The sequence below is a fragment of the Phyllobates terribilis genome, unplaced genomic scaffold, assembly GCF_046119375.1.
Source record: "Phyllobates terribilis strain yellow unplaced genomic scaffold, ASM4611937v1 Scaffold_168__1_contigs__length_4147262, whole genome shotgun sequence".
In the NCBI taxonomy this organism is placed as follows: domain Eukaryota; kingdom Metazoa; phylum Chordata; class Amphibia; order Anura; family Dendrobatidae; genus Phyllobates; species Phyllobates terribilis.
In genome coordinates, this window is record NW_027362928.1 from 1260366 (window position 1) to 1278463 (window position 18098).

Consider the following 18098-nt stretch of genomic DNA (forward strand, 5'->3'; position numbering starts at 1 on the left):
ATTTTTAGACAGGATTTGATTTTGAAATGAGTTTATCCGACACCTCTGTAGTTTATAGGTTTTTGTAAAGAAAAAAAAATGTTATTGGATATTAAATGATCTCAACCAAGCAGAGGTAATCTGTCAGAGATATAATTAACCTGTATTACTAAGTTAGAAAAATACAAGTTAGACGGTTGGAAATAAGTCCGTGGGACTCTGTAATCCTAACGTTTAATATGATTTTCCTTCTTTTCCAGTGACAGGTTGAGACCTATTGCCTGAACATAGGAGAGTTTTGTAGGGGATCCAAGTAAATGATACGAGAATTGAACCTTAAGAGATCAGTAGCACTGATTTATTGTGCCAAAATTGAGGAAGTCACAACTTTGTCGTGTTATATGTGTCATAGATTTTGCATTCAGATGTGATCTATGCTCAAGATTGGCAGTTGGCAGAAGTAATTCTGTAGATTCAAGTAGGGAACAGTGTTACGTTTTGCAATTCCAATTAGTGCTGCGAGATGCACTTAGATTCTGCTGTTGAGGCAGTTGACTGTCAGGTGTAACACTGTAGGTGTTAGGGGAGTTGTAGCTGTGATATGCGGATGGCAATCTGTATTCACACTCTGAGTTCCAAAAGAGACAGAACTGCAATGTATAGATGCAATGTGCCACAAGGGCCAGTTAATATTTAAATGCAGAGCAGTCAGCAGTCTGTATTCACACTGTGGGAGCTGAGAAGGACGCGATGATTCCTTCGTTCGCCAGGTAGTAGGGGGGGGACGGGACGGGGGAGTATGTACTAGCCTGTACTATGTCTCCGCTGATCCGGTGTCCTCTTCGCTCCCTCCGTGCAGTCCGCGCTGTCCTCCTCACCGTGGTGCTGGATCTTCTCCTCCGTGCCTTCCTGTGTGGGACCTCGGTCGGCCTTTTCGTGATCCAAGGGTGTCAGGAAGGATGTGGGTTTGTGATGAGGCACAGCTTGTTAATGGTGCCTGAGGTGCTGTCGCCTTCCCTCTTCTCCCTTGGGAACTTGAGCTGTGCTTCTGATGGTGGGAAAGTGCAGCCGCCGGCTTCAAGTAGCTGGAACAACTTCAATTTTGGTGCGATTTCTTCAGGGAAGGTCTCAAAATACTCCTGAGAATTTCCCCAGACGGATTTTGTAGGAGCATTTGGGATTTCCTCATTTAAATTGCTTTGAGGTAGCTTTGATTTGGTTGCCTGTACGGAGCTCAGCTCTTCTGCAACCTACATCAGCCAAGCCCAGGCCACGTCCCCCACTTCTACTTTTTAAACCATTTTCACTATGCAGCATTTTTCCACACCTGCCTGTCTAGTTGATTGGAGGGGTTTCGGTCCTGAGGAAAGGTCTTGGGAGCCTGCCAACAACATCGTTCTCCCCCCTGCGATTTTTGAGCAGTTTCTCCGTCGGGTTGGCCTAAAGAACAGTGGGGCGTAAGGGGGGTGCTGTCACAGCAGTAACTCACGTGCCTCCTCAGCGTCGTCCTACTCTCCATCGTCAGCGTTCGGCGTCTCCTCCCATCAGGTCGGCTCGCTGAGGTTTGCCTCTTGCAGCTCTCCTCCCATCAGGTCCGCTCGCATGGTGTTTTCCATTTGGCCTTAGGGGGCATGGCCGGTCTCTGCAGGAATTTAACCCTGCTTTGTCCTGCAGAGATCAGGAGTGGTACCTGGCGACTACCTTCGGCCGAGACTATCCTCGCCACCAGAGGCTCTAGTGAAAACCAGTTAGTAGCTTAGTGACGCCACTCCAGGGTAAGCCCGGCCCCAGGAGCAGTGGGTCCACACCCAGCCGTGTTACAGGAAGTTTCAGCAGTTTTTATTTTAAGTACATTAAGACTTTTTCTGTTGAACAACTTCCTTTGTAGAGAAGCTGTCACTTGACATAAATGTGTAAATTTTTCCGTTCTCATGAATCTGCGTCATTTTGTTTTTCTTTCCTGTGCCCCTTCGTTTCTAAAATATGGCACTTTACGCCTTGTGTAAAGTAGTCTTTTTAGCCAACTCGGAGTGGTCTTTAACCCCTTACTGGCCAGGGGCGTATTAGTACGCCCCAGGCCATCACCCCCGGTTCAGCACTGGCTCTGGCGCTGAGCCCGCACTGAACCAGGCACATGTCAGCTGATTCTTACAGCTGACATGTGGCTGCAACAGCCGTTGGTGGAACTGCGATCTACCCGCAGCTGTTAACCACTTAAATGCCGCTGTCAATCTCCGACAGCGGCATTAGCCCCGCCCATCGGTGACCTGTCACGTGATCGCGGGTTACCGATGCGTGGGCATGGCAACCCGTGGTCTGCAGCAGACCCCTGTGGTTGTCATGTCTTGCTTGCTATGAGCGCCACCTAGTGGTTGGCGCTCATAGCACATGAGCATTTCTGCTACATAGAGGCCATCTGCTCATCGCCTTTCTGAAGCCGAGCCGATCATGTAACTGCAGCTTCTGGTCTCCTGTGGAGACTATTGAAGAGGCAGAAAGTGGAAAAAAATGTTTTAAAAAATATGAAAAAGGTAAAACAATATATAAAAGTTTAAATCGCCCCCCTTTCACCACATTCAAAATAATAATAAGAAAGAAAAAACACATACACATATTTGGTATTGCTGCGTTCAGAATCGCCCATTCTATCAATATAAAAAAAAGAATTAATCCGATCGGTAAACGGCATAACGAGAAAATTCTAAACGCCAGAATTGTGTTTTTTGGTCGTCACAACATTGAAATAAAATGAAATAACGGGCGATCAGCTCGACACGCAAAAAATAAGCCCTCACTTGGCCCCAGATCCCGAAAAATGGAGACTCTACGGGTCCTGGAAAATGGCGCCATTTTTAGCAAACGTTGGATTTTTTTTCACCACTTAAATAAAAAAGAACCTATACATGTTTGGTGTCTACAAACTCGTAATGACCCGGAGAATCATAATTGCAGGTCAGTTATAGCATTCAGTGAACGTGGTAAAAAAAAAACAACCGTGGAATTGCATTTCTTTTGCAATTTCACCGCGCTTGGAATTTTTTTCCCCGTTCTCCAGTACATGATATGGTAAAACCAGTGATGGGATTAAAAGTACAACTTGTCCCGCAAAAAATAAGCCCTCACATGGCAATATTGACCTAAAAATAAAAAGGCTATGGGTCTGGGAAGAAGAGGAGCAAAAAATGAAAATGCAAAAATGGAAAATGCTCCGGTCATTAAGGGGTTAAAAAGACCCCCATGTAGAGGAGTTTTGTATCACTACCACTTAGCTAAAGGGACAAGATGAATATATAAGTAAGAGGAGTGGAGTGGCAGATGGAAAAGGGAATAAAACCAATCCCAGATCCAGAAGAACAGCGGCATTTACACCAAATAAATGTTCTAGATTTATGACAAGTGACAGATCCTATTTAATGTGATTGTTTCTGTGACATTACAGCCATTTTCTGCTATTCTAGAACTCCTTTCCATATAAATGTATTGTGGGCTCTAGATGGTACCGTGTCTGCGATCATTGTAATCTCCATTACTGGATAGAATTAGAGAAGAAAGACTAAGGCTCGAAGCTGTGACCAAAAATTATCAAAAGTGACTGCAGATTTTATTAGTATTTTTTTTAGGCAAAAGGAGTTAATAACAGCGATCACCTGACCGGGGTCTTACATCTTCAAGCAACTATTCCCAATCATCTGGGAATCTACAAGAAGAAATGTCTTGTTTGCAGCCACTGATTTCTCTGCCTCCATTCAGTCCACAGTTGTGGATTTGTCCGGCTGAATCTTCCATGAGGCTTTTCCTCCATCACTGACTGCGAGGATCCATCACAGAACTGCCATAGATTCAGCTTATGTGCTCAGACATCACTGGGAGCCCCCCAGCAATGTATACATGACATTGCCAGAACAGACCACCCCACTGTATCCAGAGCTGATCATTCCGTACTAGGACCCTGGAATAGAAGTGGACGGCCCCCACACACAAGGGGCAGCTGTGGACGTGGTCCTGTGCCGGCTTCATTAGGGCAAGGTATATAGAGGATCTCATCTGTACCGAGAAGCCGGACAAGCAGTCCTGCAGCAAAAGTGACCGAACACTGCGAGGGTCAGGACCTAGGACCACCTCTTGGGAGGAGGAGGATGTTTTAATGAAGTATAAAAACTTAGGACACTATAGTCCTGATTGATCAATGCAATTATGCCAGAATTCTGGTGTAAATCACTTTGAAAAGTCACAATTTTTGTGCATTGTTGAGTTGATCAAAAATGTTGTGACGTTTGGTGTTTTCTCGTCAGTTTTGCCCAGCTTCACCAAAATGGGCAGAGTTGGGGCAGGATGGAAGTGTGGCACCACAGCTTGTCTAATTCATAGCGAACTGTGGCTTCCCTTACACCAGAAATCTTACTCCAGTCCGTGACTGGAGTAAGATTTGTGGCAAGGTGCACACACCACTTGTCAGAAGTGCATAATTCATGCGCCACTTAATGAATCTGGACCGTCTGACTCCAGCACGCTCCCTCATCAAGAGCAGCTTGAATATGGCCAGTATTAATGAATCCGTGTCCTAAGTGCTTTATTAGTTAAAGAATAACCGTTGTTCTAATTTTTGTTTTGTAAATTAATATTACACATGAAAATAAGTAATTTTATAATCTTATCAGAGAAGTCTTCTTTTTCCTGCTGGATTGATCTTTCAGTCTCAATTCGCGGTAACATCTGTAAAATCTGTATTCAGTGAAGACAAACTTTCCTATTAGTGAGATAGATGACAGTTAGTGCTATTAATACTCTTTACAGAAGGAAGGGGAGGAGCTAGCGGAAGGGGGAGGAGCTAGCGGAAGGCACAGACCTTCTGCTGCAAGTTCTCCTGAAACCACAGTTACTTCTCCATGGAAGATTGCAGCTGGTGTTTATACATAGAATCCTAGAACATTAGAATTGGAGGAACCTCCAGGGTCCTAGTGTCCAACCCCTGCTCAATGCAGGATTCACTAAAGCATCTCAGACAAATGTCTGTCCAGCCTCTGTTTGAAGACTTCCATTGAAGGAGAATTCACCACCTCTCGTGGCAGCCTGTTCCATTGAAAAACGCACCAAATCTGCAGCGTGTGCACACAGCCTTGATGTTCTTTTGGTCACAGGCAGGTCTTTGCACAGTCCTGAATGATAAGTACAGCACATACACGCTAAGGCTATGTGCACACGTAGCAGATTTACATGCATTTTTTCTGCCAGAGAGAAGTGTTTTTTCAGCATTTTTTCAGCGTTTTTTCAAGCACTTTTCCAAGTGATTTTGAGCATCACCTGGAAAAGTGCTTGACAAGTTGGTCACACAATATAAATCCATGCAACCGGCAACCGGCATGGATTTATATTGTGTGGCCAACTTAGATGCTTTAAATGCTGCATCTATAGTAAAAAAAAAAAAAAAAAAAGAATTAAAAAGTTAAAAATAATAAAAACCCTGTATACTCACCTCTCCAGTCTCCTCCCGGCGGCGTTCTCTCTCTGCAGCGTCCAGCGGTATACTGGCAGGACCTGCGGTGACGTCATTTAGTCAGCTGATGGTCACGCGACCATCACCTGACCTCTGACGTCAGTGGTCGCGTGACCATCAGCTGACTAGATGACGTCACCGCAGGTCCTGCCAGTACACCGCTGGACGCGGAGGAGAGAGGACGCCGCCGGGAGCAGACCAGAGAGGGGAGTATACAGGTTTTTTATTTTTAACTTATTTATTTCTTTTTTTCACCGCTTGGTAGCCGGGATGAAGAGGAGTTGTAGTCTCTCTTCTTCATCCTGGGTACCACACGCACCCAGATTACGCTGCAAATTCTCGGCCATTGAATTTAATTGAAACGCAGCAAATCCACATATACCTGCGGGTTTGCTGCTTTTCAATGGCCGCGTAATCGCGGTAGAAATGGTCATGCTGCGTGTTGCAACGCAATGCCAATTCGGCGCGCTAATTAGCGCATCATGTGCACAGCACATCCCAATTCACATTGCTTTGCATGGCAGACGGTTTTACATGGGCACATAGCCTAAGAGCGGGGAGCGGCTCTAGTGTCACCGGCTGGGATGGCACAATCACTGTCAGCAGGATACAGGGGACATTATCAGAAAGGAGGAGATGACGTCTCTGCCCTCTCGCCTATCAGAGAATAGATGGCTGTATACGGGGGGCCTTATCCTCCTCTATTACACAGCACTCAGCTCCTAAAGGGAATGATTTGACCATAATACAATATATTTGAGTGGGGCCAGTGCTCCAGGTTTACGTTCATAATGTTGAATGGAGATTGATCAGTGCCAGTGTGTCTGAACAGGGTCCGAGCCCACATCTCCTGAGCTCAGGCTTTACACTGAGCATCACTGTCACGGAGGTCAGATTAGAAGGGCATGGAGCACGATGTGGATGGTTGCCTCCGTATCCGCCATTACCTGGACTGCTAGCTTTACCTGGACACTCTGGATCAGCTCCTCCGTCTTGTCGAGACCTCTAAGGGCCTGTTCACACAAGCAGATAAAATATCATTCAGAGTTTCATCCAGAAAAGTGGGAGAATTCTTTTCTCACTTGTCGTCCATGTGCAGTCCAGATCTAATCTGGCTTTTTAACCATTTACAGTTTCCAGGGCTACAGGATTGCAATGTATCTGTAAAAAGCAGATTTTTTTCTGTACCCATAGACTTGAATGGGTGAATCTTGTCTGACGGATGAAACGAGGACATGCTGCCATTTTCTTTCTTTATTTTTTGCTCACACACAGATTCGATCAGTGACAAAAAAGAAAAATGACTCCTCTGCACTTTCCCATTGAATCCCATTGGTCTGAGTGCCGTCCATTTGTTCCACAGACAACTTTCCTACTGAAAATACATTCGTGTGAACGAGTCCTAAGAAAGACCTTGTAATTGGTTATTAGATGTTGACTGAAGTTTGGCTCTGAAAATGCAGGGCTCTTAAAGACGTTCTCTAATACTTTAATGCAGATGATTTATGCATAAAATAGGTGGTCTATATCAGATCGTTGTAGGTCCGACTCTTGGCTCCCCACCAATAAGCTGTTTATAGCTCTGGCAACGGCCGGATGTAACTTGTGAACAGAGCGCACCCCAGTGGCCACTGCCTGGTGCTGCAGATCACCTCCGGTACTCCTGAATAGCTGGTCTGCACCCGGCAGCGGCCGCAGTGTACGGAGCGGTTTTGTTCCACTTTGAACATTGCCTGCATCTTACCAGAGGTGATGACAGCTGATCATCGGGGGGCCGATGGTTGGACCCCCACCTATCTTATATTAATGACCTATCCAGTGGAGTATAAAAGTGTTGGATAAATCTTGTTTCCATCCCATTGTCTTATACAGCGTGTATCTGTGTTCTTTCTGTAACCAGATGGGCCTGACCTCTGATGGTTCTTCTAGGCTTCTATTACAGCTCTTACAGCCCCAGCATGCATCATTTGTGCTGGAGAGGAATATGAGGACGCAGGAGCAAATAGAAGAACAATTAGGAAAGCTTGGATTATTAGAAGAGCAAAAAATGCTCATAGTGGAGGTGAGCCGATTATTATTTTTTTTAACTTTCATTTTTATATTTTTTTATTTTTAGGACATTTGTTTCCTCTCTTCAGAAAATAACAGCAGATAAGATTGATTAAAGCTTCTGGAAAGGTGTTCAATAACGTCTGATCAGGTGGCTGGTTTGTAATGGTTGTCCCATCTTACCAATCCCTCTCTTCTACCATGAATGTGACATTGTGGGATGAATATATATATATATGTATATGTGTATGTGTGAAAAGTTGTTTGCCCCTTCCTGATTTCTCATTCTTTTGCATGTTTGTCATACTTAAATATTTCAGATCTCAAAACAAATTTTAATATTAGACAAAGATAACACAAGTAACCACAAAATGCAGTTTTTAAATGAAGATCCTAATTATTAAGGGAAAAAGAAATCCAAACCTACAGGGCCCTGTGTGAAAAAGTGATTGTCCTCTAAACCTAATAACTGGTTGAAGCACCCTCAGCAACAACAACTACAATCAAGTGTTTGGGATAATTGGCAATGAGTCTTTTACAACACTCTGGAGGAATTTTTGCCCACTCATCTTTGCAAAATTGTTGTAATTTAGCCACATTGGAGGGTTTCCGAGCATGAACCTCTTTCTTAAGGTCAGGACTTTGACTAAGCCACTGCAAAGTCTTAATTTTGTTTTCCTTAAGCCATTCAGAGGTGGACTTAATGGTGTGTTTTGGATCATTGTCCTGCTGCATAACCCAAGTGCACTTCAACTTGAGGTCATGAACAGAAGGCCAGACATTCTCTTTCAGGATTTTTTGGTTAACCAGCAGAATTCTTGGTTCCATTTCCACAGCAAGTCTTCCAGGTCCTGAAGCAGCATAACAGTCCCAGACCATCACGCTACCGCCACCATATTTTACTGTTGGTATGATGTTCCTTTTTTAAAATGCAGTGTTACTTCTACGCCAGATGTAATGAGACATACACCTTTCAAAAAGTTCAACTTTTGTCTTGTCAGTCCACAGAGTATTCTCCCAAAAGTCTTGGCGATCATCAAGATGTTTTCTGACAAAACTGAGATGAGCCTTTGTTCTTATTGCTCAGCAATGGTTTTCGTCTTGGAACTCTGCTATGCGTGTCATTTTTGCCCAGTCTCTTTCTTTTGGTGTAGTCATGAACACTGTCCTTAACTGAGGCAAGTGAGACCTGCAGTTCTCTGGATGTTGTTGTGGGGTCTTTTGTGACCTCTTGGATGAGTCGTTGCTGCGCTCTTGGGGTAATTTTGATCAGCCGGCCACGCCTAGGAAAGTTCACCATTGTTCCATATTTTTGCCTATTGTGGATAATGACTTCCACTGTGATTCGCTGGAGTCCCAAATCTTTAGAAATGGGTTTAGAACTTTTTCCAGACTGATAGATCTCAATTACTTTGTTTCTCATTTGGTCCTGAATTTCTTTGGATCGCAGCATGATGTCTAGCTTTAGAGGATCTTTTGTTCTACTTCACTTTGTCAGGCATGTCCTATTTAAGTGATTTCTTGATTGAGAACACGTGTAAACAGGGCTGTGTGGGGCTACGGAAATTGAACTCAGCTTCCCAAAGATGTGACAAATCACAGTTAATTTATGTTTTAAGGAGGGAGGGGCATCACTTTTTCACACAGGGCCCTTTAGGTTTGGATTTCCTTTTCCCTTAATCATAAAAACCTTCCTTTTAAAAACTGCATTTTGTGTATACTTGTGCTATCTTTGTCTAATAGGAGTCTGCTGCTGACATTGGTATTGGGGTAATGTCCCCCAATTCTGTTACTATCCTCCATCCTGGTATGTATGGTCCCTCCTTCCTGGTATATGTGGCCCCCATCACATCTTGGTATACGTGACCCTCATCCCCATCCTGGAATGCATGGCACCCCTTGAGCCCCCGGTATTCATGGCACCCCTTTGATCAACCATCCTGGTATGCATGGCACCCCCTGATCCCCATCCTAGTTTTCATGGCACCCCTTGATCCCCCATCCTGGTATGCATGGCATCCCTTGATCACCCATCCTGGTATGCATGACACCCCTTGATCTCCCATTCTGGTATGTATGGCACCCCGTGATCACACATCCTGGATATATACAGTAACAGACCAAAAGTTTGGACACACCTTCTCATTTAAAGATTTTTCTGTATTTTCAATGACAATGAAAATTGTACATTCACACTGAAGGCATCAAAACTATGAATTAACACATGTGGAATTATATACTTAACAAAAAAGTGTGAAACAACTGAAAATATGTCTTATATTCTAGGTTCTTCAAAGTAGCCACCTTTTGCTTTGATGACTGCTTTGCACACTCTTGGCATTCTCTTGATGAGCTTCAAGAGGTAGTCACCGGAAATGGTTTTCACTTCACAGGTGTGCCCTGTCAGGTTTAAAAAGTCTGGTGGATACACAGCTGATAGTCCTACTGAATAGAATTTGTACTATGGCAAGAAAAAAAGCAGAAAAACATGTCCCCAGCATGAGACACCCATTCAGGGCCGGCGTAATGGCAAGCAGACTAGGCATCTGCCTGGGGCCTCCAGCCCGTGGCATGCCTCTATAGGGTCCGTGAGTTCGTCCCCCCGCATCGCGCATTGAACTGTATCGGTAGCGGGGGAATGACTGTGCCTGCAGAGTGGAGCTGCTGAGACGCTCTGCAGAGCATGGAGCAGCTGGAGAACGAGGAGAGGTGAGTATTGTATGTATTTGTTTTTTTATACGTGGTGACCATAATACTGCAGAACTGGGGGGCTGCATTATACTGTATGGAGTGGCTGAATTATACTCTATGGTTGGGGCCGAATTATACTTTACGAGGACTATGGGTTGCATTATATTATATGTACTATATGTTTGGCTGCATTATACTATAGGGAGGCTGCATTATACTCTATTAAGGACTGAGGAGAATGCATTATACTATATGAAGGACTATGGGGAGTGCATTATACACTATGAAGGACTATGGAGAGTGCATTATACTATAGGGAGGGCTATGGGGAGTGCATTATACTATAGGGAGGGCTATAGGGAGTGCATTATACTATATGGAGGGCTATAGGGAGTGCATTATACTATATGGAGGACTATGAGGTGCATTCCATTATATGGAGGACTATGGGGAGTATATTATACTATATGGAGGGCTATGGGGAGTGTATTATACTATATGGAGGACTATGAGGGGCATTATACTATATAGAGGGCTATGGGGAGTGTATTATACTATATGGAGGACTATGAGGTGCATTATACTATATGGAGGGCTATGGGGAGTGTATTATACTATATGGAGGGCTATGGGGAGTGCATTATACTATATGGAGGGCTATGGGGAGTGTACTATACTATATGGAGGACTATGAGGTGCATTATACTATATGGAGGGCTATGGGGAATGTATTTACTATATTGAGGAAAATGGGCCACATTATACAATATGGAGGGCTGTGGGGCACATTATACAATATGAAAGACTATGGGGAGTGCATTATGCTATATGAAGGACTATGGGGAGTATATTATACTATATGGAGGGCTATGAGGTGCATTATACTATATGGAGGGCTATGAGGTGCATTATACTATATGGAGGACTATGAGGTGCATTATACTATATGGAGAACTATGAGGTGCATTAAACTATATAGAGAGCTATGGGGAGTGTATTATACTATTTGGAGGAATATGGGCCACATTATACAATATGGAGGGCTATGGGGAGTGCATTATACAATATGGAGGACTATGGGGAGTGCATTATACAATATGGAGGGCTATGGGGCACATTATACAATATGGAGGACTATGGGGAGTATATTATACTATATAGAGGGTTATGGGGAGTGCATTATACTATATGGAGGGCTATCGGGAGTGTATTATACTATATGGAGGACTGTGGGCCTCATTATACAATATGGGGGGCTGTGGGGCACATTATAAAATATGGAGGACTATGGCATGTATTATACTAAACAAGCAAAATGCTGCCTATTCATCGAGTAATTGGATTGTTTATGCCAGAACAAAAATCCTTGTTCTCAGCAGCACATCGGCCGGTGTAACCTGCAGATGTGCTGCTGATAACATGATGCTGTATGGGGACAGATTGATCTATTAGTGATTGTTCTGTATCCATCATTCTTCCTCAGCTGGTGTAAAGAGGTCGGGAAACAAGCGTCGAACGGCTTCAGTATTGTGGATTGCGCTCGTTTAGCGGCCTGATCTCAGGGCATGCACATACAAGCTAAATGTTTGTGTGGTGCTGTATGTCAGCATTTGGGACCCCACCTTAAACTTTTCCCCAGGGCCCCACTTTATCTAAAATCGGCCCTGCACCCATTTAAATGGTTCCCGTCCGCTGCACAGACTGGGAGAGAGAGAGGAGACTATTTGTGGCTTATGTAGTGGCGCTCAGTTTTGTGGACATCGGAGGGAAAGTTTTCTTTTAATTTATGAAATTCAATTCATGTGCTAAATGTAAAAAAATATTAGTAACAATTCAACTTTATTTTAATCCTTAGGTTATGGGTGAGGATCTTTTGGCAGAAAGAACAGAGGAAGGACAAATGGACACAAAAACCACTCAGACATTGGCCTCTTACATAATGCCGTCTGACGCCGAGTTCACAGTCAAATGGTTTCAGAAAGCGACCACTTTCCTAATGAGCAGCGAGTAAAGATGATCAGCTCTCCGCCATCACTGACTGTCTGCAGACTGGAGCTTGTCCATCTCTAATCATTCCTGCTCAATGGGGGCCACAATATTTTGACTTCACAGTAATCACTGACATCTTTTCGGAGTATATTGTATACATAGTGATCTTTATACGGCTGGAGCACTTACAGTAGCCAATCAGATGGCATGCAGGTAGCGTTGTGCGAGATCCAGTATGCCGTCCTGCTTCTATCATTAGAGGGTCCTGCTAGAGAACAGCGGCCACACTATTATACTGTGTCCAGAGTTACAGGAGTCTGTCAGATGTGGACTGCTACGTTGCAAAAAATGCTTAATGAGTTATTTTTTTTCAAACTGGATTGATATGCAAAATATTTTTAATAAAATAATTTTCTTATACTTGCAGGGTTTCTGTTTATTCAGTAATGTTGTAGCTGTTTTCTCTCACGCTGTGGATGATTGTAAATGAATACAGTTTCCTACATAATCATTGCAGCGGATCAGTTAAAAACGGGTGCCGTATGTGTTGTACCCAGGGCCGGCATCACCACCCGGGCAAGTGCCTGGGCCCTGAGCGAGCAGGGGGCCCACTCACCCTCTGGGACACCAGCGCGCTATGGGGCCCATGAGTCAGCGGGGCCTGATGCCAGCGAATGGGCACTTGCACTGGGCCTTCCCCAGTGCTTTAAACTGTTTGCAATACTTACCTCTCCCTGTTCCTCTGCTGCTCCTCTGTCTTCTGCGTCTTCTTACTCTGTGACATCTCAGGACAGAGGGCGCAATGACGTCACTACAGAGCGCCCTCTGCTGAGCAGTCCCAGTGCAGAGAGTCAGAAGACGCTGATGAGACAGGCCTGCTTCCAGCATGGAGCGGTGAGTATTTGATTTTTTTTTTTATGTTATGAGTATTATATGGGGCTCATTATCTATTGAACAATATATGGGGCCCATTATGTATGGAGTATTATATAGGGCTTATTATCTATTGAACAATATATGGGGCTCATTATGTATGTAGTATTATATGGGGCTCATTATCTATTGAACAATATATGGGGCCCATTATGTATGGAGTATTATATAGGGCCCATTATCTATGGAGCATTATATGGGGCCTATTCTTTATGGAGCAATATATTGGTCCCACTATTTATGGAGCAATATATAGGGCCCATACTGTATGGAGCAATATTTGGGCTCCATTATTCTGTATGGAGCATTATATGGTACCCATTATGTATGGAGCAATATATGGGGCTCATTTTACTTTATGGAGCAATATATGGGATCCATTATACTGAATGGAGCAATATATGGGGATCATACTGTATGGAGCATTATATACGGTCCGTTATTCTGTATGGAGCAATATATGGTGCCCATAGTACTGGATGCAGGACCATGTGGTGCCCATAATACTGTATATGGAGGACCACGTGGTGCCCATAATACTGTATGGAGGACCACGTTGTGCCCATAATACTGTATATGGAGGACCACGTGGTGCCCATAATACTGTATATGGAGGACTACGTGGGGCCCATAATACTGTATAGAGGACTATATTGTCTGGTCTGCACTGTGCGCTGGGAAGATTCGCCGGTTTCTGAGCTGTTGTAGACTTTACAATAGATATCACTCATGTAATGTGAGAAGTAAGTGAAATCTTTAGCATTGTACTATACCTATATTCCTGTGCATCATGAATCGTGGTAGGTGTGAAAGGGGCCCACTGAGACTTTTGCCCGGGGCCCATGAAATCCTGGAGCCGGCCCTGGTTGTGGCATCTATTTCTTTTTGTACTGTATGCATGAGTTTTAATGGCGAATTTCTTTAAAAAAACAGTGGGATAAACAGTCATGTGAACTTGTCCCTTAACTTACATTGGTCTGTGAGGTGATCTGAAAGCAGAAAATCCAATGCTGACTTCTAGAACATTTGGGGTAACTTTCCCGCATTGGTCTCTACATAATCTGTGAATTCAGGGAACTGCTAGATCTGCGGCAGATAAAAGAGGGATTATATCAAAATGCCATCATGCAGACCAGCAAGTGACACATCGCTGGGATAAGGTCCTCTGCCCCGACTTGTTGCTTTTAGATTACATAGCAAAAACCTGATGACAGTTTCCCTGTAATAAAATCCCAGAGCTTCTCCCATGGGAAATCCAGCGGGTGGCAGATACTGGCCTGGAATCCTGCAGATACACAGCACTGCCGTCGCCTATACACTGCATTGTGAAAGGATTTGGCCCCCTTGAACTTTTCTACCTTTTGCCACATTTCTGGCTTCAAACATAAAGATATAAAATTCTATTTTTTGGGGGAAGAATCAACAACAAGTGGGACACAATCGTGAAGTGGAATGAAATTTATTTGCTATTTTAAACTTTTTTAACAAATTAAAAACTGAAAAGTGGGGCGTGCAATATTATTCGGCCCCCTTGAGTTAATACTTTGTAGCGCCACCTTTTGCTGCGATTAGAGCTGCAAGTCGCTTGGGGTATGCCTCTATCAGTTTTGCACATCGAGAGGCTGAAATTCTTGCCCATACTTCCTTGCAAAACAGCTCGAGCTCATTGAGGTTGGATGGAGGGCGTTTGTGAACAGCAGTTTTCAGCTCTTTCCACAGATTCTCGATTGGATTCAGGTCTGGACTTTGACTTGGCCATTCTAACACCTGCATATGTTTATTTTTGAACCATTCCATTGTAGATTTTGCTTTATGTTTGGGATCATTGTCTTGTTGGAAGATAAATTTCCGTCCCAGTCTCAGGTCTTTTGCAGACTCCAACAGGTTTTCTTCCAGAATGGTCCTGTATTTGGCTCCATCCATCTTCCCATCAATTTTAACCAACTTCTCTGTCCCTGCTGAAGAAAAGCAGGCCCAAACCATGATGCTGCCACCACCATGTTCGACAGTGGGGATGGTGTTTTGAGGGTGATGAGCTGTGTTGCTTTTACGCCAAACATATCGTTTTGCATTGTGGCCAAAAAGTTTGATTTTGGTTTCATCTGACCAGAGCACCTTATTCCACATGTTTGGTGTGTCTCCCAGATGGCTTGTGGCAAACTTCAAACGAGACTTTTTATAGATATCTTTGAGAAATGGCTTTCTTCTTGCCATTCTTCCATAAAGCCCAGATTTGTGCAGTGTATAACTGATTGTTGTCCTATGGACAGACTAACCCACCTCAGCTATAGATCTCTGCAGTTCATCCAGAGTGATCATCGGCCTTTTGGCGGCATCTCTGATCAGTCTTCTCCTTGTTCGAGATGAAAGTTTAGAGCAGTGTTTCCCATACTCCAGTCCTCACAGACCCCACAGGTCATGTTTTCAGGATTTCCATAGTATTGCACAGGTGAGAAAATTCCTGATGCCTTGATGATACTTCCATCACCTATGCAATACTAAGGAAATCCTGAAAACATGACCTGTGGTGGTCCGTGAGGACTGGAGTTTGGGAAACACTGGTTTAGAGGGACGGCCGGGTCTTGGTAGATTAGCATTGGTCTGATACTCCTTCCATTTCAATATGATCGCTTGCACAGTGCTCCTTGAGATGTTTAAAACTTGGGAAATCTTTTTGTATCCAAATCCGGCTTTGAACTTCGCCACAACAGTATCTCGGACCTGCCTGGTGTGTTCCTTGGTCTTCATGGTGCTCTCTGCACTTGAAACAGAACCCTGAGACTATCACAGAGCAGGTGAATTTATACAGAGACTTGATTACACACAGGTGGATTCTAGTTATCGTTACCAGTCATTTAGGACAACATTGGATCATTCAGAGATCCTCACTGAACTTCTGGAGTGAGTTTGCTGCACTGAAAGTAAAGGGGCCGAATAATATTGCACGCCCCACTTTTCATTTTTTATTTTTAAGTTTAAAATATCCAATAAATTTCATTCCCACTTGTTGATTCTTCCCAAAAAAATTTGAATTTTATATCTTTATGTTTGAAGCCAGAAATGTGGCAAAAGGTAGAAAAGTTCAAGGGGGCCAAATCCTTTCACAATGCGCTGTATCTACCACTCGCCGACCTCCCTCTGTGAGAAGCTGATGGTTATTAATGATGGAATACAATGTTTTATTATAGCGGTGAGTGCTGCATTCACTTCTTACACTCATTCATGTGGATTTGTCTGATTAGTGACCTGCACCAGCTTATATCATGGGGCTGCTCAAAGTATAAAAATTTACCAAAAAGGTGTGGTCTGTTTATTTTCTTTTGGTTTCCATTTTTTTTTACTTTTTTTTTTTCTTTACGTGGATCTTTCAGTAAAAAATAAATAAATAAAAAATAAAATATAGTCAACCTCTGGTATGCTCTACTACCATGAGATCCCCATAATAAAGGCAGAATTTAATAAAGGGTTACACATTTATCCAAGACATTGAAAGTTATGGTTAAAAAGGTAAAAAGACTTTTCTTTTTTTGCAGCAAAATTGGCTACAATTGCCCAGACAGGTTATATTTGCCCACAGCGTCGGACTGGGGAGACTGGGGCCCACCCTACAGCTAGATGCAGATACCTGATAGCCGTTATCCCCGTTATAGTGGGACCTCGACTGTAAAACACAGGCGACTCCTGCACATCTACTGTGCGCACAGCACAACTGGGATGGACAATTACGGTAGTTTGCATTAAAGGGCTTCTTTGGTGAAAACAAGTTATCACCGATCCATGGGCTCCTCAGGATTGGTGATAACTTAATGATCGTTTGGGTCCGACCATTGGAAACTGCACTGATCAGAATTGGGAAGTTTTATCCCTGACAGGACACTTTTATCCCCATTTTAAAATGCAGCGGCAGGTGGGATGTCTGACCGCAGATCCATTCATTCTCTTTGGGGCTTCCAGAAAAAAACAAGAGCAGCGCTCGCAGCCATTGAGGGAATGAATGGATCAGTGGTGAAGTCGCACATGCTGCTCCAGTCTAGTGGGGATAAAAGCTCCACATTCTACCAATCGGTGCGGGTCCCAGCAGTCAGACCCCCACCAATCAATACCTTATCACTTATCCTTTGGAAAGGTGATTACTTGTTTTCACAGTAGAATTCCTGTAAGTGCATCTTGTTCCAAGTATTTAATCACAAATCTAAATAAAGATTATTCTCCTAATATCAGAGAGAACAATTGACTGCTATACACAACACACTCCACTTTTTCAAGACCAATAATACCACATTCAAGGGAGAACTAACGTGACACTGTGACCAGACCACATATTACCAGCATAAAGCGACCGAATAATCCCACGTAGAAGGGAGAAATACAGCCACACCGTGACCAGACCACATATTACCACCACATAGTGACCGAATAATACCACATATTGTATAAGGGACAAATATCGCCACACCATGATCAGACCAGATTTTAGCAGCATATAGCGACCAAATTATTCCACATAGAAGGGAGAACTACCGTCACACCGTGAGCAGACCACATGACCACCACATAGTGACCGAACAAGACCTCATACTGTAAAAGGGACAAATATCGCCACACCATGACCAGACCAGATTTTAGCAGCATATAGCGACCAAATTATTCCACATAGAAGGGAGAACTACCGTCACACCGTGAGCAGACCACATATGACCACCACATAGTGACCGAACAATACCTCATACTGTAAAAGGGAGAAATATCGCCACACCATGACCAGACCAGATATTACCAACATATAGCGACCAAATAATTGCACATACAAGGGAGAAATACCACCACACCATGTCCACACCACATAGTGACCAAATAATAACACATACAGGGATAAATACCACACCATGACCGGACCAGATATTACAACATAGTGACCGAATATTACAATACTGATCATTAATGAAATGTCCTCGGACGCACA